Genomic DNA, 24,813 nt, shown 5'->3' on the forward strand with positions numbered 1-24,813 from the left:
AAGAATTTCCCAAGTTAATTTTACTAAACAAAACCTTCCAAGTGTCTACCATTTCCTTTAGGAGTTCAGTAAACACAAACATTACATTTCAATATAAAATCTTTAGAAAAGTCTTAAGAATGTGTACACAGTTGAACTTTGAATCTTTTGGTTTGTAATCACCGAGCCCATGACATTCAAAGCCAAACAAATCCTTACATTACTAACAGTGATACGCTTCAATTTCTTAGAAAATCTTAGAAAATATCCTTGGTCAAAGCGTTGGAATCCACTTAAAACTCGGAAAGGTGTGAGATTCAGAATACCCAGGATTGCAATTGGTATTGAGAATACCAACTATTGCAACAACTTTCCACACATATTCCATCTTTCGTCCGGAAAGAGTGGCAGTCAAAAAAGGAAAGAAAGAAAGAAAATGAGGCGGGAGGAGCCGGAGGTGGGTGAACAGCAAGGAAATTCTAGCTTTATTACACAAGCATGGAACCAAATTCCTTTGGAGGGGGTGGGGGTGGAATGGCTTCTTCTGACAACTTCAGACCAATGAGGGAACAAGAGAGAACATGGATCTGCCCCTACAGTCCTGGAGACATCTCAATCTGGGGTTAGGACGAAAGGGGACCTCCCTTGCTGTCCAAAGGTCTTCTCCCTCCGCAGACCCGGTGCTGGGAGGCAGCAGAGGGGCACAGCTGCCCCGGAGTCCCAGAAGGCAGCGCCGCATCCTGGGGGCGCTGGCCGGGACCCTCTGGTGCTTCTTCGCCCATAAAGTGCACTAGGGGACGCTGTCCTGGCTGTCCCTGGTTCATCCCTCCAGGCACAACCCTTCCCGGGGCTGAGAGGTTGCGCGGCGGTGGCCCGCATTTCATGCCCAGGCACTGGGAAGCGGCGGAGTCTCACCATGGGTTCCAGGTTCACTCGAGGACTTGGCGCGCCTGGCGCCGCGCTTCTGCCAGGCTGCTCTCCACCCACACGTCGCCCACTCCGCGGATGGTGAGGAAGGTGGTCAACGTCGGGGTGGCCGCCCTCCCACTCTCCTCCAGGGTGCGAACCCCGGGATAGGGCCCGGGGGGCGTGGGAATATGGGGGCTGCTATCCTCGCGGGACGGCGGCGGCGGGGGCGGCACCTTCCTCAGGCCGACTGCCACCTTCCGGGCTCCGTGGCGCCTCCGCCTGGCAGCTGGCCGGCCCGTCTGGAGGCAAGCCTCTGGGGGCTGCTGCCTCCTCGTGTACACCATCTTCTCCTCAGGCGCCTCCAGGGCGGCCCCTCCTGCAGCGCTAGAGGCTCTTTCTAGGCGGCCAGGGCCAGGGCCTCCTGGGGCCAGCGCCCCCATCTTCTTCTTGCTGCTCAGGATGTGAGGCCACTAGGGGCCGCCCGCGCTTGCCAGGTCTCACGGCCGCCTCAGGGCCCTGATGAATTTCCTACCATGAAGCCAAATCAGGAGGCAGGCTGTGAGAGTTACACCGCAGTTGCTAGGAGACCAGGCGCTTTGTGAGGTCACAATGTCTGCATATCTTATCACGGTGGGCTGCCCAAAGCTGCCTTAGGTTTGGCTGTGTTTAAGACTATGCCCTTGAGAAAGACCTGCACGTAATCTTACCTGAGAAGGCCCATAATTCTTCACGAGTTCAAGAGGGTTGTCCTAGAGGTGAATGCACGGGTGCTTCAGCCTCCATTAATTCCATCTAAATGAAGTGACACTTAGCGGTGGACAGTACACACAACTTGCAATCAAACATGACTCTAAGAGGGTTTTAGCTAATTAAGTGACTTGTCATGCAAGGCACTGAAATCCAAAATGAAATAACTACTCTTCCCTTTCAAAGAATACCGATATACTGTGCCTTGCTTAGGGTTCCATACCTGTGTTGGTACAGCTCACAGTTCAGGAAGCTGTTTTTCACAGCAGCAGCAAACAGTTTGCCTAGTTAGTATCCATGCTCACTTTCATGCAGCTTAGGGAAGACCGAGTCATCGTGTGCTTAAGAGCAAAGCGTCAACGAATTCTGTGTGAGTGGCCAGTAGGGCATTCAGTGCCACTAAAACCTATTCACTACCTACCAATTCATGAATATTTCAGGTAAGGCATACACAAGGTAGTAAGAGAACGTATGGGATTCCAAGGGTAGAAAACGTGTTACACCGTCCGTGTAAGTGCTTTTGAAAGCAACCAGCATAGTCCATCCATTATCACCACATACACAATTCATTCACAAAATACTACAAAGACCACCTACCATGGTCATGAAATCTACTTCCCCATGAAAGGATGACTCCAAACTATGTGAGTCACTAAGAGTGATAAGTCATGGTAACAATCAGAAGAGAAACTTGCCAAGGTCAATGTGATACATGTGAGAGGCCTCTGTCTTTATTCAGCTCCTTTTCTTAAACACACAAACAAAACTTTCATCTACGCAGCTTAAGCTACTACTACCTCACGCTCATAAAGTGCTGAAAATGGAAAACAATCTCATATACAGTAAGAGCAACTCCTGGATTTCCTTTTTCATTCAATGTAATTTATTTTCAAATTGGTTTCCACGCAACACCCAGTGTTCATCCCAACAGGTGCCCTCCTCAATGCCCATCACCCACTTTCCCCTCTCCCCAACCCCACGTCAACCCTCAGTCTGTTATCAGTATTGAAGAGTCTCTTATGGTTTGCCTCCCTCCCTCTCTATAACTTTTCCCCCCCATCACCTCCCCCATGGTCTTCTGCTAAGTTTCTCAGGATCCACACATGGATGAAAACATATGATATCTGTCTTTCTCTGCCTGACTTATTTCAGCATAATACCCCCCAGTTCCATCCACGTTGCCACAAATGGCCAGATTTCATTCTTTCCATGGCCAAGTAGAATTCCATTGTATATACATAAACCACACCTTCTTTATCCACTTGTCAGTTGATGGACAGCTAGGCTCTTTCCACAGTTTGGCTGTTGTGGAAAGTAGTGCTATAAACATTGGGTTACATGTGCCCCTATGTCTCAGCACTCCTGTACCCCTTGGGTAAATTCCTAGCAGTGCTATTGCTGGGTCTTAGGGTAGATCAATTTTTAATGATTTGAGGAACCTCCACACTGTTTTCCAGAGCGGCTGCACCAGGTTGCATTCCCAGCAACAGTGCAAGAGGGTTCCTGTTTCTCCACATCCTCACCAGCATCTATAGTCTTCTAATTTGCTCACATCAGCCACTCTGACTGACATGAGGTGGTATCTCAGTGCGGTTTTAATTTGGATTTCCCTGACAGGGAGTGCTCTTGAGCATCTTTTCATGTGTCTCTTGACAATCTGGATGTCTTTTTTAGAACAGTGTCTGTTCAAGTCTTCTTCCCGTTTCTTCCTGGATTATTTGTTTCCCGGGTGTGGAGTTGGTGAGTTCTTTTGATAGGTTTTGGATACTAGCCAATTATCCAGTATAACTTTTGCACACATCTTTTCCCATTCGGTCAGTTGCCTTTTAGTTTTGTTGATTGTTTCCTTCACTGTGGAGAAGATTTTTATTTCGATTAGGTCCGATGGTTCATTTTTGCTTTTATTCCCTTGCTTTTGGAGATGTGTCATCAGAGATTATTTTTCGTGCTTTCTCCTCAAGGGTTTGATGGTTTCCTGTCTCACATTCACGTCCTTCATCCATTGTGAGTTTATTTTTGTGAGTGGTGTAAGAAAGTGGTCTAGTTTCATTCTTCTGCATGTTGCTGTCCACTTCTCTCAGCACCATTTGTTAAATGGATGCTGTCTTTTTTTCCATTGGATATTCTCTCCTGCTCTGTCAAAGATTAGTTGGCCATAGGTATGTGGGTCCAATTCTGGGGTCTCTATTCTATGCCATTAAGTCTATGTATTTGTTTCTGTGCCAATACCATGCTGTCTTGATGGTTATAGCTTTGTGGTACAGACTAAAGTCTGGCATTGTGGTGCCTCTCACTTTGGTTTTCTTCTTCAGTATTACTTTGGCTATTCAGGGCCTTTTGTGTTTCCATACACATTTTATGATTGCTTGTTCCAGCTTGGAGAAGAATGCTGGTGCAATGTGATTGGGGCTGCATATAATGTGAGGACTGCGTTGGGTCGTATTGACATTTCGTCAATATTTATTCTTCCAATCCATGAGCATGGAAAGTTTTTCGCTTTCTCTGTATCTTCTTCAATTTCCTTCACAAGCTTTCTATAGTTTTCAGCATACAGATCTTTTACAAATTTGGTTAGGTTTATTCATATGTATTTTATGACTCTTGGTGCATTGTAAGTGTGTTTCGTTTCTTTATTTCTCTTTCTGTTGCTTCATTATTGGTGTATAAAACACAACCAATTTTTGTACATTGATTTTGTACCCTGCAACATTGCTAAATTCATGCATCAGCGCTAGAGTACTTTTGATGGAGTCTGTAGGAGTTTCCATGTATAGTGTCATGCCATCTGCAAAAAGTGGAAGTTTGACTTCATCGTTGCAAGTGATGATACATTTAATTTCATTTACTGTCTGATTACTGATGCTAAGACTTCCCACACTATGTTCAACAACCGGGGTGAGAGTGGACATCTCTGTCTTGTTCCTGATCTCACAGGGAATGCTCTCAGTTTTTCCCCATTGAGGATGATATTTACTGTGGGCTTCTCATAAATGGCTTTTATGATGTGTAAAGTAGGTTCCTTCTATCCCAACTTTCTTGAGGGTTTGTATTAAGTATGGAAGCTGTATTTTCTCAAATACTTCTTTCTGCATCTATTGACAGTGTACTATGGTTCTTATCTTTTATTAATGTGATGTAGCACAATGATTGATTTGTCAATATGGCACTAGCCCTGCAGGCCAGGAATGAATCCAACTTGATTGTGTTGCATAAAACTTTCTATATGCTATTGAATGTGATTTGCTAGTATCTTGTTGAGAATTTTTGCACCCCTATTCATCAGGGATATTGACCTGTAATTCTCCTTTTGTTCTGTGTCTCTGTCTGGTTTGGGAATCAAAGTAGTGCTGGCTTCATAAAATGAGTCTGGAAGTTTTCCTTTCATTACCATTTTTTGGAACAGCTTGGGAAGGATAGCTATTATGTCTGCTTTAAATGTCTGCTAGAATTCGCCAGGGAAGCCACCTGGTCTAGGACTCTTGTTTATTGCGATATTTTTGATAACTGATTCAATTTCCTCACTAGTATGGGTCTGTACACATTTTCTATTTCTTCCGGTTTGAGTTTTGCAAGTGTGTGGGTATGGAGGCATTTGTCCATTTCTTCCAGGTTGTGCAGTTTGTTGCCATAGAAGATTTTATAGTGTTTCCTGATGATTGCTTGAATTTCTGAGGGATTCGTTGTAATAATTCCATTTTCATTCGTGATTTTACCTATATGGGTCCCCTCTCTTTTCTTGTTGAGAAGCTAGGCTAGACGTTTATCACTTTTGTGTATATTCTCAAAAACACAACTCTTGGTTTCATTGATGTGCTCTACTGTTTTCCTTTAGACTCCATATTGTTTATTTCTGCTCTGATCTTTATTATTTCTCTTCTTCTGCTCGGTTTGAGGTGCCTTGCTGTTCTGCTGCCAGTTCCTTTAGGTGTGCTGTTAGATTTTGTATTGGGGATTTTTCTTGTTTCTTGAGATAGGCCTGGATAGCAATGTTTCTTGTCTTTTTTTGTTTGTTTGTTTAGTTTTGTTTGTTGTTCCCTGTCAGGACTGCCCTTGCTGCATCCCGAAGGGTTTGCATTGTTGTATTTCATTTTCATTTGTTTCCTTATATCTTTTAATTTCTTCTCAAATTGCCTGGTTGACCCATTTATTCGTTAGTGGGATGTTTTTTTAATCTCCATGCTTTTGGAGATTTGCCATCATTTTTCTGTGATTTATTAATGTCTCTGCAATTACCACATTCTTATCAATAAGGTTCTGTATGTTTTTAATTAATTGTTTTATATATGTGTGTGTCTCCGAATTTGGTGTGTAGACATTTCAAATATTCAGCTCTTCCTGATGGAGAGACCCTGAAATTAATATAGAAAGCCCTTCATCACCTCTTGTTACAGCCTTTAATTTAAACTCTACTTTGTATGATATAAGTTGGCTACTCCAGGTTTCTTTTGACCTCCAGTAGCATGATAGATAGTTCTCCATCCCCTCCCTTTCAATCTGAAGGTGTCCTCATGTCTAAAATCAGTCTCTTGTAGACAGCAAAGACATGGGTCTTGTTTTGTTTTTTGTTTTTGTTTTTTCTATCCATTCTGATACGCTATGTTGTTTGGTTGGAGCATTTAGTCCATTGAAATTCAGTGTTATTAGGGAAAGATATGCGTTTAGAGTCATTGTGATGTCCGTAGGTTTCATGCTTACAGTGGTGCACCAGTTTCCTTTCCCACCAACAGGGAGAGAGGGTTAGTCTTTCTCCATATGCTCGCCAGCATCTGTGGTTTCCTGAGTTGCTCATTTTAGCCACACTGACTAGTGTGAGGTAGTATCTCAGTGTGGCTTTGATTTGTATTTTCCTGATGATGAGTGATGTTGAGCATCTTTCCATATGTCTGTGGGCCATCTGGATGTCTCCTTTGGAAAAGTGTCTATTCATGTCTTCTGCCCATTTTTTCACTGTATTACATTTTCCAGGTGTGACTTGGGTAAGTTCTTTGTACATTTTGTATACTAACCCTTTACCAATATGTCATTCGCAAATATCTTCACTCCTTCCATCGGTTGCCTTTTAATTTTGCTGATTGTTTCCTTTGCAGTGCAGAAGATTTTTATCTAGACCAGGTCCTGATAATTCATTTTTGCTTTTCATTCCCTTGGCTTTTGAGACATGCCAAGGAAGAAATTGCTGCAGTTGAGGTCAAAGGGTTTTTTTTCCTCTTTTCTCTTCTAGTGTTTTGATGGTTTCCTGTCTACATTTAAGTCTTTCATCCATTTTGCATTTATTTTTGTGCACGTTGTAAGAAAGTCATCTAGTTGATTCTTCATCATGTTGCTGTTCAGTTCTCCCAGCACCATTTGGAAAGAGACTGTCTTCTATCCATTGGATTCTCTTTCCAGCTTTGTCAAAGATTAGTTCACCATACATTTGCGGGGCCCCTTCTGAGTTCTCTATTCTGTTTCATTGGTTAATGTGCCTGTTTTTGTGCCAATGTCATACTATCTTTTGATTATAGCTTCGTAGGAGAGGCGAGAGTCTGGGCTGCCGCCCACTTTGGCTTCCTTTTTTCAACATAAGTTTGAGTACTCAGGTTCTTTTGTTGTTCCGTGCCAATTTTCAGATGGCTTGCTCTAGTCTGGAGAAGAATGTTGGTACAATTTTGATTGGTATTGCATAAACTGTGTAGATTGCTTTGGGTAGTATTGACATTTTAAGAGTATTCATTCTTCCACTCTATACGCATGGATTGTTTTTTGTTTTTTTTCCCTGATTTTGTTGTGTCTTCATCATTTTCCTTCATTCATTTTCTATACTTTTCACCGTACAGATCTTTTACATCTTTGGTTAGGTTTCTTGCTAGGTATTTTAGGGTTCTTGGTGAAATTGTAACTGGTATTGATTTCTTGACTTCTCTTTCTGTTGCTTCCTTATTGGTGTATAGAAATGCAACCACTTTCTTTACACTGATTTTGTATCCTGTGAGTTTGGTCAATTCATATATCAGATCTAGCAGCATTTTCATGGAGTTTTTTTGGGTTTTCCGCGTTCAGTCTCATGTCATCGTTGAAAAGCCAAAGTTGAACTTTCAGTGATATATGTTCAGTTAAGTGTAGATAAAAAGAATTTACTCTTTGGGCTCTATGGTAACTTCATAATTGCACAATAAGTGAGAAATAAGCAAGAACTTTGCATGTTATCCCACATTAGAATTGGTAACTGGAATCTAACTCTTTAAAATATATTGAATTCCTCATGTTATGGATAGAAGTATGAAACATCTAACTTCACCCAGTGCACTCGTGCGTATTTGTAAACACATATGCTAATCAGCAAAATTGTAATACTAGTGAGGTGTACCAAATTTTCCACTTTCATGGTACAGATAATATTGTTTTACTGTCTTTATGGTAGCATCCTAAATAAGACATTTGGAATCTAGGAGAGAATCCAGAACCTACAGGGTACATTCTCCATGCTCTATTCTGGCTTTGAAATAAATGAACAAATGGAATTAAAAAAAAATAGATTGCACTGGTAATCATGTTTAATGCAATTGTGCAATAACTTTTTATAGACTCTAGCCATAATAAGAGTGCACGTGAATAGGGTTTGGAAATAACACCTATTTATAACTTTGTTTGACATGACAAAATCACTAGCAACATATACTTTCAAAAATTGCCTTTTTAATTAACCATGGCTATGTTTTAGTTCTTTTATCACTGCAATACTAAATTCTCTGTTGTCTTCTATGCCTTTTTTCAAGCCCAGTGATTAATCTTATGACAATTATTCTAAATTCTTGCTGTTATACTGCTTTTATCTATTTTGATCAATTCTTCAACGGTCACTTCTCCTGTAATTTCATCTGAGGGGAATTCTTCCGTTTCATCATTGTGGATAGTTTTCTATTCCTTATGTGTTTTAACGTTTTTGTTGTTGTTGTTGTTGTTGTTGTTGTTGTTGTTGTTGTTGTTGTTGTTGTTTTGTTTTGTTTTGTTTTATGTGCTCTGCACCTGAGAGCACTGCTACATTAAAGTGGGCTCATCCCCTCTCCATGGCCTGGCCCTTCTGGAGGTGTGTTTTGGAAAGTGTTACTTGCTTTGTGTTGCTATGACTTTCGTTGTTTGATTTCTCATCTCAGAGTGATTTTTGAAAATCCCACGAGGTGTGCTTTGATTTGCTCCTTGAAGTACCGAATGAAGTAATTGGAGGTTTGCACTACCTTCACAGGGGTTAAAACACCTTAAATTGCCATGGATGGATGTTCTTGCCCTTCCCAACAATGGGGGTTTCTCCTGGTAGTGAGATCCTGGAGATGTGATGGCGCCATAGCCCGGGCTCCACACAGACGGCTCCTCCGAAAGGCCCTGGGCAGCTGCACTTATGAAAGCCGCTCATTTTCTGATTTCCCAGAGGTTACCTTGTGCAAAATTGTGGATTATTTAAATTACATGGCCCCATCAATTTCTTCTACCAGCCAGATCTTAGACTGTAGACAAAGGATACCTCAGAGTTTACTTTTCCACTATGTAAAGGGGAAGTATAACACCTATGTTCAGTATAGTTGTGAGATTATTGGTAATGCTGTAAAACATGTGGAAAAAATCCTGGCACATTACACTCAATAAACATTGTATTTTGTTTTGATTTCCTCATAGTTGTCACTACATCCATGCAAAGTGTATCTCCAGGGTGGGGTCTTTTGTAGGGCAAAATGTAAGCTACACCATAGAAGCTATCGACAAGGCAAACTGTTTTTCCTATTCTTGAGGAGGTGACCCTTCCCTTTTTTGTATATGAATAATAAATTTGGTGGTAGAGATTATTGAAGACTTGAATGTATATTGCAGTCCAGCACACCGGGAGATAGTTAAAAGTCCCCTATTTCAGGCACTGTGGATATAAATATTGAGCACCTTAGGTGTCAGGTGCTATTAGATTCAAGTACACAGTGATAATCAAACATGCATGCTCCATATATTCAGGATGTTTCAAACCTTAGCTACAAAAGGTACATGTGTAATTACAACTTGTGGCAAATGCTGTTAAATAAAAGACTAAATGTTATGAGAAGGAATGACACAGGGGACAGAATGTCGATTAGAGGACTGGCCAACAAAGGGTTCTTGGGGAGAAAAGTGCTTTATTCAAACTTGGACCCGTAGCAATAACGGTAAGGAAACTAGCGAACACAAAATGCATTCAAAGTGGAACCTACGTGGGTCCAATTTGAGAAACCAGGAGAAGAGATGGTCCCAATCACCTAATGAAAGGAGAATGAGGAAAGATGGCATTAGAGGGGTGACAAGGCTGGACTGCCAACGTCTGGTGGTCACGTTACAGATTCTATGTGTCATTTTGAGTACAGTAGAGATTAGAGGGTTGTTTTAAGCAGAGGAATGAACTGCTCAGATTCAGGATTTTTGGATTGCATTCCTGACGCAGTGAAAAGAATGAACTGGGATTTTGTTTGGAAGGGAAAGGCAGCATGGGGCTAAGAACGAAAATGCAGAGTAGGCAGAAGGTGGTGAGAAACTAGCTGGCGTGGCATACATTGGAGGTGGAGTTGAGAACCCCTGCTGCTGAATGGATCAGGGAAAGACGTTGAGGAGGGGACGACTGACAATGAGTCTCTTTCCCTCTATAGCAACTGAAGACAATGTCCCATTAACAGAGAGACACAAGAGGGGTCTTAAGTTGGTCATGGATTTCAATTGCTTATTGATTGGGTATTAATTCACATACTTAGAGAAGTTTGCTTAGAATTTTAACTTTTCGTTGTTTTGTTTCTACCGAATTGCTTCGTTATTACCATCTGGAGGTTCTAACTGATGGTCTCCAATTCTTCGCTGTCAACAAGACCTTCTTACATAAAATTATGGAATTGATGGGTGATGTAGGTACCTCATCTTCTACCCAGTCTTGTTCATCGTCACAAATACTTAATGGCCACTGTTGTAGAAGAACCTCAAACTCCAACAGGGTTGTTCTCACTGTTCTTGGAATGCCTGCCCCTCCTTTTTCCCCACACATTTGCTTTTGTCTCCTTTGTCCTTCTCCTTTCTGCCTGCCAGCCAAAAATTTGGTCATCCTTTAAGATTCTTTGTGCTATGCCTCTGAGATGCCTTTACTGATCAACTCAGCTCAGTGGACTTCTCCTGATACATGAAACTTGACCTTGAAGTCTTACTGTGCTTTGTATGGTGTTTGGGTTTTTCCTACCCTCTAATATTGTAAGTTTCTTGAAGGCAAAGATGAGGTCTTCCATGCTTCCAGAAACTTTTATAAACACTCAAACATGGTCAAACTTTAGAAATCATTCTGGTGAAGTGGTGGAGTCAACGTCATATCAGGTGGGAGGGGAGTCTGCTGAAGGAATTTTCGGATTCAAGCGCAACCTTGAAACAACGTTTACATCACAAACCAGAGGCAATTACCTAACTTCACAAAAATAATAACTTACTGCACATATCTTCACGTTTCACAAAAGAATTATACCATGACCTCTGTTTTCTCCTACCTCTCAATGCATATTGGAGACTGAACTTGAAGAATGTGCTTTCAGAGTTTTGTGATACCTCAATGTTAACTGTTGCAGTACTTTCTAGAGTCACAAGTTGGTTTTTGGCTTTCATTCTCTGACATATATTCATCAAGACAGATTCTGGGCATGAATCCAAAAAGCAGTTTCAGAAAACTAGAAAATTAAACAGCACCAACTAAATTTTCAGTTGTAACAGTTACTACTAAGGAGATCTCATTTAATTCTGTCTTTATCTGGACCATGGAAAATTATCTCTTGCCTTTTCCAGTCTCAGTATTTATGGAGCTGGGATACCAAACTACGGTGTGTCTAGATATTTGATACCCTAATCTCCCACTCAAGTGTGCCGTATCATGGAACACATATTTTTCAAACATGTCTAAAGACGTTTCCTTTGAGAATTTGGGGAAATTTCAACATATTATGGAAGCCATGCAGAGTCTCTTAAAGCCTATAGGTAGTCTTTTTGTTTAGGAGCTTTATCAAAAAAGCTTTATGAAGAAGAAGAAGAAGAAGAAGAAGAAGAAGAAGAAGAAGAAGAAGAAGAAGAAGAAGAAGAAGAAGAAGAAGAAGAAGAAGAAAAGAAGAAGGAGAAGGAGAAGGAGAAGGAGAAGAAGAACAAGAAGAAGGAGGAGGAGGAGGGGGACGAAGAGGGAAAGGGTGAGGGGGAGGGCTAGGGGAGGGAGAGGGAGATGAGGGCGAGGGGGAGGAAAGTGATGTCAATATGGCCACAAAATAATTTTTGCATTGCATTTTATTGTCCAGAAAGAGGAACCCATTGAGAATTCCTTAAACTGGATTCATCTCCTCCTTTTGTCTGGGGATTTCAACATCTACCCTCGTGGTTCTTAACCCAAGCTCAAATTAGAAGGATCTGTGGAACTGACATCCAGACATCAGGGTGATTCTGATGTACAGGCAGGGTTTAAGGCTAAGGCAGCTAACTAAACATTAACACGCTGTGGTAGATACGCTTCATGCTGAGCACAGTAAAAGGGAAATGTTCATAGCAGCCTTCCGTATAATAAGTACAGTATGGAAACATACATTCCAAACGTGAATCAACAGTAGAAGGGATAAGCAAATTGTTAAATAATCATGTAAGAGAATACAATATGGAAGTACCAATCCCTGAGTTACACCTATGCAAAACAACATCGATGAGCGTTATAGTGTTGAACGGAAGAAGCCAGATCTAAAGAAATGCATATTATTCCATTATATTTTTATAAAATTCAAACACGGACTAATTTAATCTCTGTTGCTCAAAGTCAGGATATCGATTACGTTGGGGAAGGGAGATGGAGCAGGAATGGGGAGTGATCGCAGGGAGAGAATTCATGGTGCTGGTAATGTCCTCCTTTTGGAGTTTCATGGAAGTTAGAGGCCTAAGGTTATACCATATAAAATTATGTATTTCCTTTACATTTTCAGTATGTCCTCAAACCTATATGCTGAACTATTTGCAGAAGTTCATCTGTATTAAAAGCAATAGAACCCTTTGAAATAAGCTCTTTGGCCAAAAAAATAGTAACAAAAGTTGACAGTGGGATGGATCATTATGCGTCATGATTTGCTACTAGTTCTTGTTTTGTTTGTTTCTTTGCCTGTCTGTTTGTTGGCTTGCTTGCTTGTTTGTTCATGTTTAATATGATGTGGTCCTGGAGCAGACCCACTGAAGATGATATTTTGGAAGTTAATATATTAATTAGAGTAAGTGGATTGATGAATCTGTTCACTAAAGTCTTTCCTAAAGCCAATAGCATATGGTGTAAAGCCAATTATATGATTTTCAAACAAATGTAATTTCTTATAAGTCACAGTTTTTATGGACTCCTGTGTGGCTCAATTAGTTAAGCATCTGACTTCAGGTCAGGTCATGATCTCACAGTCTATCAGTTTGAGCCCGGAATCGGATTTGGATTTTGGATTCTCTCTCTCTCTCTCTCTCTCTCTCTCTCTCTCACTCACTCTGGCCCGGCTTTTACTCTTTCTCTCTCTCTTAAAAATAGATCAACATTAAAAAAATTAAAACAATGAAAAAATAATAATGTTGATTTTGAGACAGAGAGAACACAAACAGAAGGGGCAAACAGAGGGGACAGATGATCCAAAGTGAGTTTTATCCTGATAGCACTGAGTCTGGTGTGGTGCTTGTATTCACATTTGTGAGATCATGACCTGAGCAGAAGTTGGACACTCAGCTGACTCAGCTACCCAGGTATCCCTAGACTCCCATTGTAATCTAGACCTTAGCAACGTTAACACTGGACTATTTGAAACTATCCTTGATATGTTGAATGTACCTAATAAATTTATGAATTGAAATATTTTATTTATTTAAATGATACTAGACTGAATCATTTATTTGAAACGTGATTTTATGATTATGGTAGTCAGCACAGAGCCCGACGCGGGGCTCGAACTCATGGACCGTGAGATCATGACCTGAGCCAAAGTGGGCTGCTTAACCAACTGAGCCACCCAGGCGCCCCTTTGTCCATGTGTTCTTACCGAACTCTGCCCCTGCCTCACTGAAAGTCAGTCTTGGGGCTCCTGGGGGGCTCAGTCAGTTAAGCGTCCAACTCTTGATTTCAGCTCACATCATGATCTCATGGTTAGTGGGTTTGAGGCCCGTGTCAGGCTCTGTGCTGATAACACACAGACTGCTTTGGATTCCCTCTCTCTCTCTCTCTCTCTCTCTCTCTCTCTCTCTCTCTCACTCTCTTTCTCTCTCTCTCTCTCTTTCTCTCTTTCTCTCTCTTTCCCTTCCCTTCCCTTCCCTTCCCTTCCCTTCCCTTCCCTTCCCTTCCCTTCCCTTCCCTTCCCTTCCCTTCCCTTCCCTTCCCTCCCTCCCTCCCTCAAGCTCTCTCTCAAAAATACATAAACTTGAGAGAGATTAGTGGGGGATGGGCAGAGAGAGAGGGAGACACAGAATCCAAAGCAGGCTCCAGGCTCCCAGTTATCAACACAGACCCCAACACAGGGCTCAAACTCACAAACCGTGAGCTCATGACGTGAGCCAGTCAGATGCTCAACTGACTGAGCCACCCGGGTTGCCCCTAAAATAAGTAGACTTTAAAGGAAAAAAAAATAAAGTCATTCTTATGTCCCTTCCTTTTGAAATTGGGTTGGCCTCTGTGACCTGGGTGGGGAATGTGGCAGAAGTGATGATGCATGGCTTCTGGGACTCGTTTGGGAAAAGTGTCCAAAAGGCAGTGTCTTCTTGGTTGTGTCTCTCACTGAACATACCCCTTTTGGGGCTCAGAGCTGCCACACCAGGGAGCATGAAGTCACTATGCTGGGGGAGGTGCATAGGAAAGGAGATGTTGCCGAAGCCCCAGCTTTCTCTGAGTCTCCCCAGTGCAGACTCCAGGCATGTGAGGGAAGGCGACTCTCATGGCAGCCTCCATCTGACTACAGTTTTGCGAGAGACCCTGAGTGAGAACTGCCAGGCACAGCTGCTCCCAAGTCCCCTTCCCATGACTCCCTCTCCCCAAAACAGGGATAACAGGTGTTACTGTCTTTGAAGAGCTAAGTCTCAGGGTTCATTATTAGGGAGCAGTAGGAACTGTAGCACCAATAACTTGTTTCTCTGTGGTGGGAACTGCCTCTCAGCTGGGGTCAGGAGGTTGACCACTGGTCATCCAGCTGCAAGGTCACTCATCTGTGCCTGGGACTCTGCACAGACCTCCTTCCAGCCCACCTCCTGTAGACACCACCACGCTCCCGGGATGGAGGTAGCTGCTTGGCGATGCAGAGAACAGAAAGGCTTTGCCGCTGTCTGGGAGGAGACAAGGCGGCTCCAAGTCTCCTACTTGCCTGGGGGGGAGAGATTAGTCTGCTTCGTGTGTGTCAGAGTCACAGGGCGGTGCTTGGTTCATGGGGAGTGCTAAAAGTAGTGGCCGCAGTTACTTACTGGTTTCGTACAGCAGATGGGTGCGAGGACTGTGCCAGAACACAGATTGGACAAGCGCTGACGCGGCTGCTCATGAGGCTGAGCCCAGGGAGCTTCGAGGGGGTCACACATCCCCCTGGTGCACCAGGGATGATCTTGATGATGGTGCTGGTGGTGGTGGGTGGTGGGTGGTGTGATGTGACATGATATGGGCTCAGAGTGAGCAGTCATGAAAGAATGGTTGACACATTTTCAGTGCGAAAAGGTGGTTTTATCAAAGGCACAGGGACAGGACCCCTGGGCAGAAAGAGATGCACTGGGATTGTGAGGAGCTTTCAACTTGGGGGCAGGTAGAAATCAAGGCATTTTCCAAAATAACGGTGTTTGCATGTCGAAGAGGTCTTGCCGGATCCTGGAGGTCTGGCTTTTGTCAAGCTAAGGAGGCTTTTTGCCTCTAGCAAAGCATTAACGGTAATGCTTTATGCATTATACTTCATGCGGTCCTGAGTTCCTGTGCTCTGCCTGCCTCAAGGAGGTTGCGAGTTCTAAGGCAGTTTAATTTTACCTTCCTGTCTTTTGCCTTTGTTGCTTGTCAGTGATGATGATGGCGGCTAAGCTTCCTCGTTGTCCGTCACGCATCAGGTGCTCGGCGAAGGGTCTGAACCACTCAGTTCTCACTGCAACGCTATGAGGTAGGTCCTACTCTTGTTCCCGTGTTCCAGGCAGGGGGAGGAGGCACTGGGGGGTCACATAACTGGCCCTGTCTTACGCAGTCATGAGCTGCCCTGGGCTCCTCATTGTTAACATCTCCAAGTAGCACGTATTTCGAGGTCTGCACCGCATATATAATGTGACTTCATCTTCAAAGCAACCTTGTGAGGGAGTTGAGGAGACCTCCGTTTTTTTCTAGTTTGAAGCTACCATCCAGAAAGTTAAGTGGCATCCTCACAGTGACACTGGAAATGAGGCAGAATGGTGTCCATGGGGGTAAGTGTCAGGCGTGCCGTTTGGAAAACAGTCCAGGTGTGTAAAGGAGAGGTCGGGTGAGATGCGGCTGAAGTGAGGGCCAGAAGCGTGGAGCTGGGACTTCATTCGGGATGAAAGGGGGGGCCACAGAATGCACCAGACGTGCGTTGTTGAGGTTTGTCCCTGGTGTGGAGGAGAGTTTGGAGTGGGAGAGGAGAGCTGATGTGATGGGATCCCAGCAAGGGCAAGGTGCCGGCCTGGCAGGTCACAGGGTCTGACGAAGGACATGCTGTTCTGGAGAAGGCGGTGTCTTAGCAGCGTCTCTGCTGTGGTGGAAGACACACAGAGGGGAGTAATTCTGAGCCACGCCTGAGGTGGAGAGGGTGGGTGGGCAGGAAACAAGGGGCTGCCTCCACCTCCCATCAGTCCCAGAGTCACATGTGGATGGGCCTGACCTGCAGGGAACAGCCAACAATGAACCACGTTTCACTTTTCTTGCAAAGAGTCTGGTAGATTTCTCACTGTTTTTTCAAATAGCGCCTTGGGATCTGTGAAGGGGACACACTCACAGATCCCGTTAGGACACGCGGCACCCTGTCAGGGGCGGAGAGTTGGAGGAATCTGGTGGGGTGCATGTTGGCTGTACTGGTGAGGAGGCCAGAAAGCCAGGATGGGATACTAGGCAGACTAGAAACCAGCTCTCTTCTTGCAGTGGAGAAAAGGGTAACAAAAGGTCCATGTGTGCTCCATCGACAAATAGTAGCTGTCATATCGGTTGTAAAATTTTGACCGTTACGTACCCCAGATTCCTCGGTGGAGTGGAATGTGTGCTCTAGAGCCAGCCAGACCTGGTTGTCTCCCACCTAGTCGCCACGTGATCTTGGGAGGTTGCTGAGATTGGCACCAGAGTCAGGCAGGTGATGCTGGAAAGGTGGGAATCACAACACTCAATACAGCCGTCTCCCTGAGTCCCATCTTGGTTGTCTACAAAACGGAGGTGGGAAGAACATCCACTGCATTCGGCACCTGTGTAGATGAAGTCAGTTCTCTTAGAGGCAAACCCACTCCATTACTGCCAGAAATGTTAGTAGTAAAGGGGAGGTACAAAGGAGCAATGCCAGAAACGTTCTCGAGTAGGAGGAGGGGCTGTACTCCAAATTCTTGCACATCAGCTTCAGGGCTGATGTTAGATACAAGCAGCTGGCCACGAAGCTCCTGCAGAATATGACTTCCTGGAAAAAATAGCCCAGCGCTATTCCTAAGCCCAGCTTAGGAAGAGACACATTTCGGGCTTCTGCCAAGTTACTCACATTTCGGACAATTCGTATTTGAATGCAGAATGGGTTTCGAACAAATTCCTTTCTTTTACCCCGACTATTTGCAGTGAGCTTGGGGTTGAACTCTGCCCCTTTGAAGAAAATAAGGCACTGAACCATAAACTATTATTTTTTGACACTAATTTCCCCAGACTATTTTTCTAGGGTAGTGATCTCAGTTTAACATACATTGATGAGTTTTAAGTGTTTTTCTTCTCAGAACACATTTATGGGGATGAGCAGGACATAGTACACAAGAATTCAGATTCTTGGAATTTTGAGTCACGGTGTTTGGGACAGAGTAACCAATATGGGTGTGAGCACACGCGCGCACACACACACACACACACACACACACACACACACACACACACCACACACACTCCAGTATTTACCTGCACATCTGCCTTCTCCCAGGAGGAGGAGGGGAAAGGAAGCTCTTCTGTTGCTCGGGCCCTTTTGTTGATTTATCATTTATTATTTTTTAAAATGACTAAAAATGTAATTGGCCTCATCACTCTGTTTTGGTGTGGGCTTAACCAAGGTCCTCAACCCCTGGGAAAAGTCCTCCAGATGCCATGTTTTTTTGTTTTTTTTTTTCTGTTTTTTTTGTCCAGTTCTCACCTCAGGCACGAGCTTTTATTCATCGGCATGCCTTTGCAAAAGACTGTTGTCCCTCCATCCCTCCAAAAAAGACATTTTCCTTATCAGAAATTTTAGAGATTTCCGGTTCCATTTAGTACTGAGAATGAGTAGCAGTGATGATGGCAGTGACGTCGTAGCGATGGACTCATGTGCTGAAAAATGTGACACGTGTCAGGTTTCTTTTATTTACCATAATCTGCCCAGTTCTGTTAGAAAGCCATTTGTGGGTTTGAGGTGAGTGAGGCTAACTGCCCCCTTCCCTTACCATGGGGCAGGGTGGGGGATGTGGACACAGTGACTTGTTTCCTGCTGGGCACGTGACTCCCAACTGGCTATGTGACCAGACCAGGAGTCTTTCTGTGAGGTCATTGGGGTGGGTAGTGACCAGGTCTCCTCCTTGGAGGTCAGAACCATAAGATTCATGCCGTGCCCCATCCCATGTCATGGGGAGACACAGTCTTCCTGCAAACTTCCAACAGACAGGAACCAGTATGGAGGTTCTGAAGGAGCAGACCTTGGGCGTGAGACCATCTCAGTAGTGCTGGTGTGGGGTGAGGCTGATCTTTAACCAGAAATAAAAGGAGAGAGCTTGAAAAACATGCGAGAAAGCCAGGAAACAGTTGTTACTTCCCAAGGGGAAGCCTTTTCTGCGGACTCCTGTTGTAAACCGAGGACTGGGCAGTGTAGCAAGGGATGGATGTATCATCAGAGAAGAGACTAATGGATTTCAGCGTTATCCCAGCAGCCTGGATGTTTCAGAAAAGGAGCTGAAAGGGTGGTAAAGAACAGGCCAGTGAGAAGCTTATGGGAGGTGGAGAAATGGCCCCCAAAGATGTCCACTGTAACCTGTTGGGCCTGTGGATGTGTCCTCTGCTGTGGCCCAAGGAGCACCGAGGATGGATTAAATAAGGGCCTGGGGATGGGAAGCCCTCCTGGACTGTCTGGACAGGCGCACCATTGCCTCACGGACCCTTAAACGTGGAAGAAGGAGGCACAAGAGAGGTGGGAGAGATGAGGCCAAAGGGAAAGAGGGGGTGAGAGGGGCAAGAAGGACTCATTGCACCTTGAAGATGCAGGAAGGGTGCGGAGTCGTGGAATGCAGGGGACCCTGCAGACAGGACGGGCCTCAGCGGCCAGCTGGCCAGTGGTGCGCTGTGCCCACAGAGTGTAGGAAGAGGAGAGGCCCCACCCCACAGGGCCCCCGGGGGCGTGGGGCGCAACCTGCCCGTATTTGGTGTCAGCCACTTCTGACCTCCAGAATCTACTGAGGTCGTCTAAGCCACCATTTGTGATAACTTGTTGCAGTAGCAACAGAAAATTTGTGTAGAAAAAGACCCACATGCTATCAAATCAGGACAGAGGCGGTGCCCTGCAGACTGGCTCAGTGCGTGCCAGCCGCACGGGGACCTGGCCTCCCAGAGTCTCTGCTCCGGCCTTTCATGTAGAAGGAAAAGTGCCCGTGCCTCCCGGGGCCTGTGCTTGTTGGTTAAGATTGTTCTTGTATGGCAGTTAGCAGAGCATCTACCCGACTCCGTGCTCAGTAACTGCTCGGTTGATGCAGATGAACACAGGAGAGGGAGAGACATCCCCATACATACTTTGAGATTCTCCTTCCTTTGTTAAGTAGCCCAACTAGGTCACAAAGAAATGCAGCCTGAATAGACGTTGCGGGCTAATTCCATTTTGAAGGGTTTTGGCAGCTTTCATGTTTTCATCTCTATAAAATTGTAGTGTACTGAAAGTATGTTGAAATTTCATTAGAAGGTAATGCATGAGGCCACAACTCCTTTTTCTGGACAGGAGAGGGATGTGAGGGGGGAAACAAGGAACACACCAGTTTAAAATTCCACTCCATGTGCATCCATTCTGTGACATTTGCAATAGCAGTCAGAGGCCCATGCCTTGGTTACGGTGTGGCAGCAAGTGGATAGCCAAGCCCGTTAGCCCTGGGTTGTTTCTGAATTAAAAGGTTCACCTTATAGGAGTTCATCTGTGTGCTTCCCCGCTGCACATGGCTGGATATGTGGTTTCTCCTCTGCACTGTTTTCCCCTCCCACACACCCAGTTCTTTCCCCCACTCATTTATTCTTGCCCTGTCTCTCTGGAAGGACAGGGAAGCTTGGAGTCTGGGGTTTGAGCCCCTGCTCCACCACGTACAGGGCTGTTCAGGGCTGTGTCCCCGAGCCTGGCTAGCCGCTTGACTGATGGGGTTGCTGCAGGGTGAACAGACGATTCCGGAAATGCACTTAGCAGAGTAAATACCCCTACTCATCTTCTCTACACTGCATCCACAGCAGTCCTGAGAGCCTGGTGTCTTACCCAAGCTGTTGTTTTTCAATTCCAGCATCTCCTAGGTTAATGAAAGTTCAGGGACCCAGGTTCTTACCAGCCCGTCCTCTACGTTCTGACACCTGGGGTACTGCCTCTTGATTTGCTGCTGTTGTGCTAGATGTGTGTGCATTGAAAATATCCATCTTCCTCCACCCTGCCCCTCCCCCTTCTCCACACGCTGAACATCCAGGACAAACCCTCAACCTCAGATCACTAACCCGGGCCAGGCTCTCGTGTGCGCCCATAGAATCGTCTCCACTCGGTTTCTTAACATAAAATCATTTTCTAACTCACTGTTACAATAACAATGATTATTCCTATTGAATCACAACTTGAGGTGTCTCACAGTGTTCCAGGGATCGTTTTGTCTCACCGTTACTGATGCTGTTAATAACTCATGAAGGATGCTTGTCATCCACTCCGATGAGCCCTGGGTCATCCACGTACAGCAGTACAGCAGGAGCATCTGGGGGACTGACGTGGCTTCAGGGGCGCCTCCTCTGAGCCCATCCAGGGTGATGGTGTCCTTGATGACACCCTTGTCAGTTTCAGTTTGACCCCTATACTGCCCCCTCCCTCCTGTCCTGTGGCCTCTGATAATTCTCAGGCATCTCAGACCTACCTGCAAGTTTTGTTTGACCTGACACCGCCTCCCTTCTGAAGGGCGGAGTCAGCCCCAAGTTCAGTGAGCTGGAGGTGAGCAGGGTGGTGGGGTGGCGGTGGGGGTGCTGTGGGTGTCGTTAGAAAGAAAACCACAGGCCCCAAATAGTGTCACTTCGCTGAAGTTCCCAAACTGTGGCTTAAGGCCTAATCCAACTGCATTTCAGCCCCCCTCAGAGACGTAGTCTGAACCAGCCAGGAATGTTCCATCAGTGCCAGTGACTCTGCCCCAGGGGCCTCTCCACCCCCCCCCCCAAAGAAAGAAGACATCTCCTGGATCCAGGGACCCCTTGCTTTCCCCCTGGACAGCAGCCTCCCTGCAACAGCCCTTCGCTGTTGCTAGTAACTTTCTTACCCAGCCCTCCTTCTAGATGGACCTTCCTTTCTGTCCAGCTCCTTGGAGCCCCTTCTGCTTGCCGCTTGGGGTGCTACCCAATTCATGAGTCCTAAAGCCAATCAGATCTTTAAAATCTGCTCAGTTGCATTTTTGTTGTCTGGCAGTCTGCGCAAGAAGGCTCAGCCGGTGTCTCTCTGAGGCTTAGGCCCCGTCAGGCATGGCCACCGAAGACCCTGAGGGACCTTTCTCGGGACGGAGGGGCTCTGAGTTTGGGACTTATCCTGAGACAAGTTTGAGTGATGTTAATGCTCCTAAGGGAGCAGGGCAGGATGGGGGCCAATAAAGGGTGTGCGGCTCCTCTGAGAGACCGTGGGGACAGTGTGGGGACAGTGTAGGAAACGCCTCAGCGTTGCCTAGTGGGGGCAGAGGACTGGGGCATGGGCGTGCAGTGAGCCCACCCTCCATGATTGATGTTGGGGCAGACATGCCTTGCAGGAGGCAGCCTTGACAGGAGGGGGTGTGGGTGGGGCACCCTGTGGGCTGCTCCTGCCTCGCTTCCCGGCCTCCCTGCCACTTGGAGACCAGAAGTCCTGACCGTAGTGTTGATAGTGGAATGTCTGCGCCCCCTAAGGGGAGCCCTGGAGGAGGAGTATGAGAGTGTCCTATAAAAGCTGACCGCTTGGGAGAGCACAGGAGGGAAGAAGAGGGCTCTGTCTGTGAGCTGGCCCCAGCCCTCAGACCAGCCAGGAGCCTCTGTGGGAGCAGCCGGTGGGATCCAGCCCGGGGGAGCCTACCTTCTGTTCAGCCCAAACGTTGGAGCTTCAGGCCCAGACACTGGCAAGGGCAAGACTCTCCCCTCACCGCCTCACCTCTGTCAGGAGCCGAGCATCCCCAAAGAGGCCGATGGAGGAGATCCGGGCTCTGCATCCTCTCAGGGGCCATGGCAGCCCTTTGTGGCTTCTCCAAGTGGATTCCTAGGCCACCAGCATGGTCAGGGGGGATCCAAGATGGACGGAAGTCCAGCAGTGGCAGGACGTGGTAGACGGGCACACGGGAAGAAGCCCTTTTGAGACTCAGAAATGCCTGGGCGTTTTGGGGGGTTTTGACTCGGTCACTAAGGCCACTGGAGGGGTGTCTATGCACCATCATGTGAACATGAAGGAACAACAGGGAAACCCAAACTGATGCACAGCCTGAAAGTAACACACAGGCCTCTGTTCCTCGAAATTTCTGTGGCATGAATAACCAAGGCCGAGGAATATTCCAGAATAGAAGGTAAATAAACAGATGTGACCACAGAATACAGTTAGTGACCTTGGAATGCATTCTATGCAGGAACAAAGTTTAATAAGGACATTTTTGGGACAGTTGATGACATTGGGATATGACCCATGGTTTAGATTAAGGTGTTGTACTGGTGTTCAATTTCCTGAGGCTGGTCACTGACTTGTGAATATGTGAGAAGATGGTTTTGTCCTCAGGGTGTAGACCCTGAGCAGAACCGACAAAGGGGCATGGTATGTGCAACCGACTTGGAAATGATTTAGAAATACAGTAAAACCTTGGATTGTGAGTAATCTGCTCCGTGAGTGTTCCACGAGACGAGCAAACATTTCTAATAAACTTTAACTTGATGAAGGAGCGATGTCTTGCGGTATGAGTCGTACGTGATGCCGAACGTCATGTGGTCACCACTGAGGCAGTGGTTCTTGAAATTTGCTTTGATACATGAGTGTTTAGGATTACAAGCATGTTTCTGGAATGAGGTATGCTCGAAAACCAAGGTTTTACTTTATGTACGAGTGCGCGCGCATACGTATGTACATATGTAAATCCTGGCCAAGCGAAGTATTAGTGAAATGGGCTAAAAGGTATATGGGGGTTCCTTTACTATTCTCACAGTCTTTTGTAGCTTTGACAGTGATTGCAAGATAAAAGGAAAAGGAAGTTAGTGACCAGTTAGTGAGGCTTGGGAACACACACACACGGTGTCCCCTGCATCCCATGGGAGACCAGATCCCCCACCCCTCCTGCCCAGTCTGCTGCCCCACCCCCACCTGGAAGAGTGCTTAGATTGTCCACGAAGCCCAATCTCCAACACTCGCTTTGCGCTCCACCCCCTTGGGACTCATGCTTGGAACCATGCACAGGCGTTTGTTTCCTCTTCATTCACATGGCCTTGTTTTCCGCTAGCTGTGCCAACGCCGACCCTTGGTGCACCCCCAGGGTCCCCAGACAGATCAGGAGTGTCCCGCCCTGCCCTCTTTTAAGCCATATTTTCCCAGCCGTATTGTCCAGATCTGGTCTGTCTAGCCCTATGGCATGATGCGTGGCACATACTTCATTTTCTGGGTCGAATGAGCGGGCCAGGCAGGGGGAGGGCGGTGTGCTCCCAGACCCTTGGGAAGATGTTCTGTGGGAGGAGAGGGACACCTGGCTTCTGTTTCATTGGGTAGGGGGGGAGGTGGGTAGGCGTGGGCCAGGCGTTCACCCAGGGATTGTGGTGCTGCCATCAGGCCCATGGCAGAAATGACAGGAGGTAGAACCATACCTGAGCAAAGCATCCTGTCCGTTGTGACCGCATCATGCTGGAAACTTCCTTTCTTAGTGTCCCTTTGAGGCTGTGGTCACGGAGGGGCTGGGTCCCATTGGAAGCTGGGTTTGTGTGGGGTGGGGAGGCCGCAGCCCCCAGGAAGGCGGAAGGGGAGATGGGGGAATGGCGGGAAGGCGGAAGGGGGTGCTTTCCTGTGGCCACAGGAGGTCTATAGGAGGTGAAAGGCAGCTAGGGACACAGAAAATATTAGCAGAATGAAGACTCTCAGGGATCCATAAACAATCTGATGGGGCCCACCCCTTGGGGTCGTCTTCAAGGCCCGCCAGTGGGGAGTTTCTCAGGCTGCAGGGAAGGTCTTTGTAAGGAAGGTCTGGTAGGCACTGCACTTAAGTGGATTGATGTACAAGTATCTCAAGAGCACTAGGGGAGGGCGAGCAGAGTATGGCCACTCTATACTAGGGTTTTGGATTTGTACTGTTCCTTTCGATTTGTGAAGTCAGGTCTTTTGTTCATGTTGGGAAAGGCTTTGCTTTGGCGGGGGGGGGCAACTCGGGGTCCTCTCCTTGCAGGGGGGGTCACAGCCTCTTCCATCTCATTCACTGGCTTTGGGCAATCGATAATGAGGCCACCCACCGTCTATAGAATCAAATCAATCCTGTGAGTGTGTCTGGGTGGCCCACACTCCTTTTTCTGGCCCCAGTGGACTCTGGCCAACCTTAGTCATCGATCTGTACTGCAAATATTGTTGAGCTGATTTTTAAGAGCCAGGCATGGGGTGCCTGGGTGGCTTGGTCGGTTAAGCGTCCGACTTCAGCTCAGGTCATGATCTCACAGCCCGTGAGTTTGATCCCCACGTTGGGCTCTGTGCTAACCGCTCAGAGCCTGGAGCCTGTTTCGGATTCTGTGTCTCCCTCTCTCTCTGCCCCTCCCCTGTT

The 24,813-nt window shown here is 46.1% G+C and overlaps 1 pseudogene; it reads right to left on the minus strand.

Moving 5' to 3' along the window:
* Nucleotides 1-446: 446 nt before the first annotated feature.
* Nucleotides 447-23,008, minus strand: LOC145714999 (uncharacterized; annotated as a pseudogene).
* Nucleotides 23,009-24,813: the final 1,805 nt, after the last annotated feature.

This window comes from Panthera onca, chromosome Y (assembly GCF_046562875.1).
Source record: "Panthera onca isolate mPanOnc1 chromosome Y, mPanOnc1 haplotype 2, whole genome shotgun sequence".
Taxonomy (NCBI): Eukaryota; Metazoa; Chordata; class Mammalia; order Carnivora; family Felidae; genus Panthera; species Panthera onca.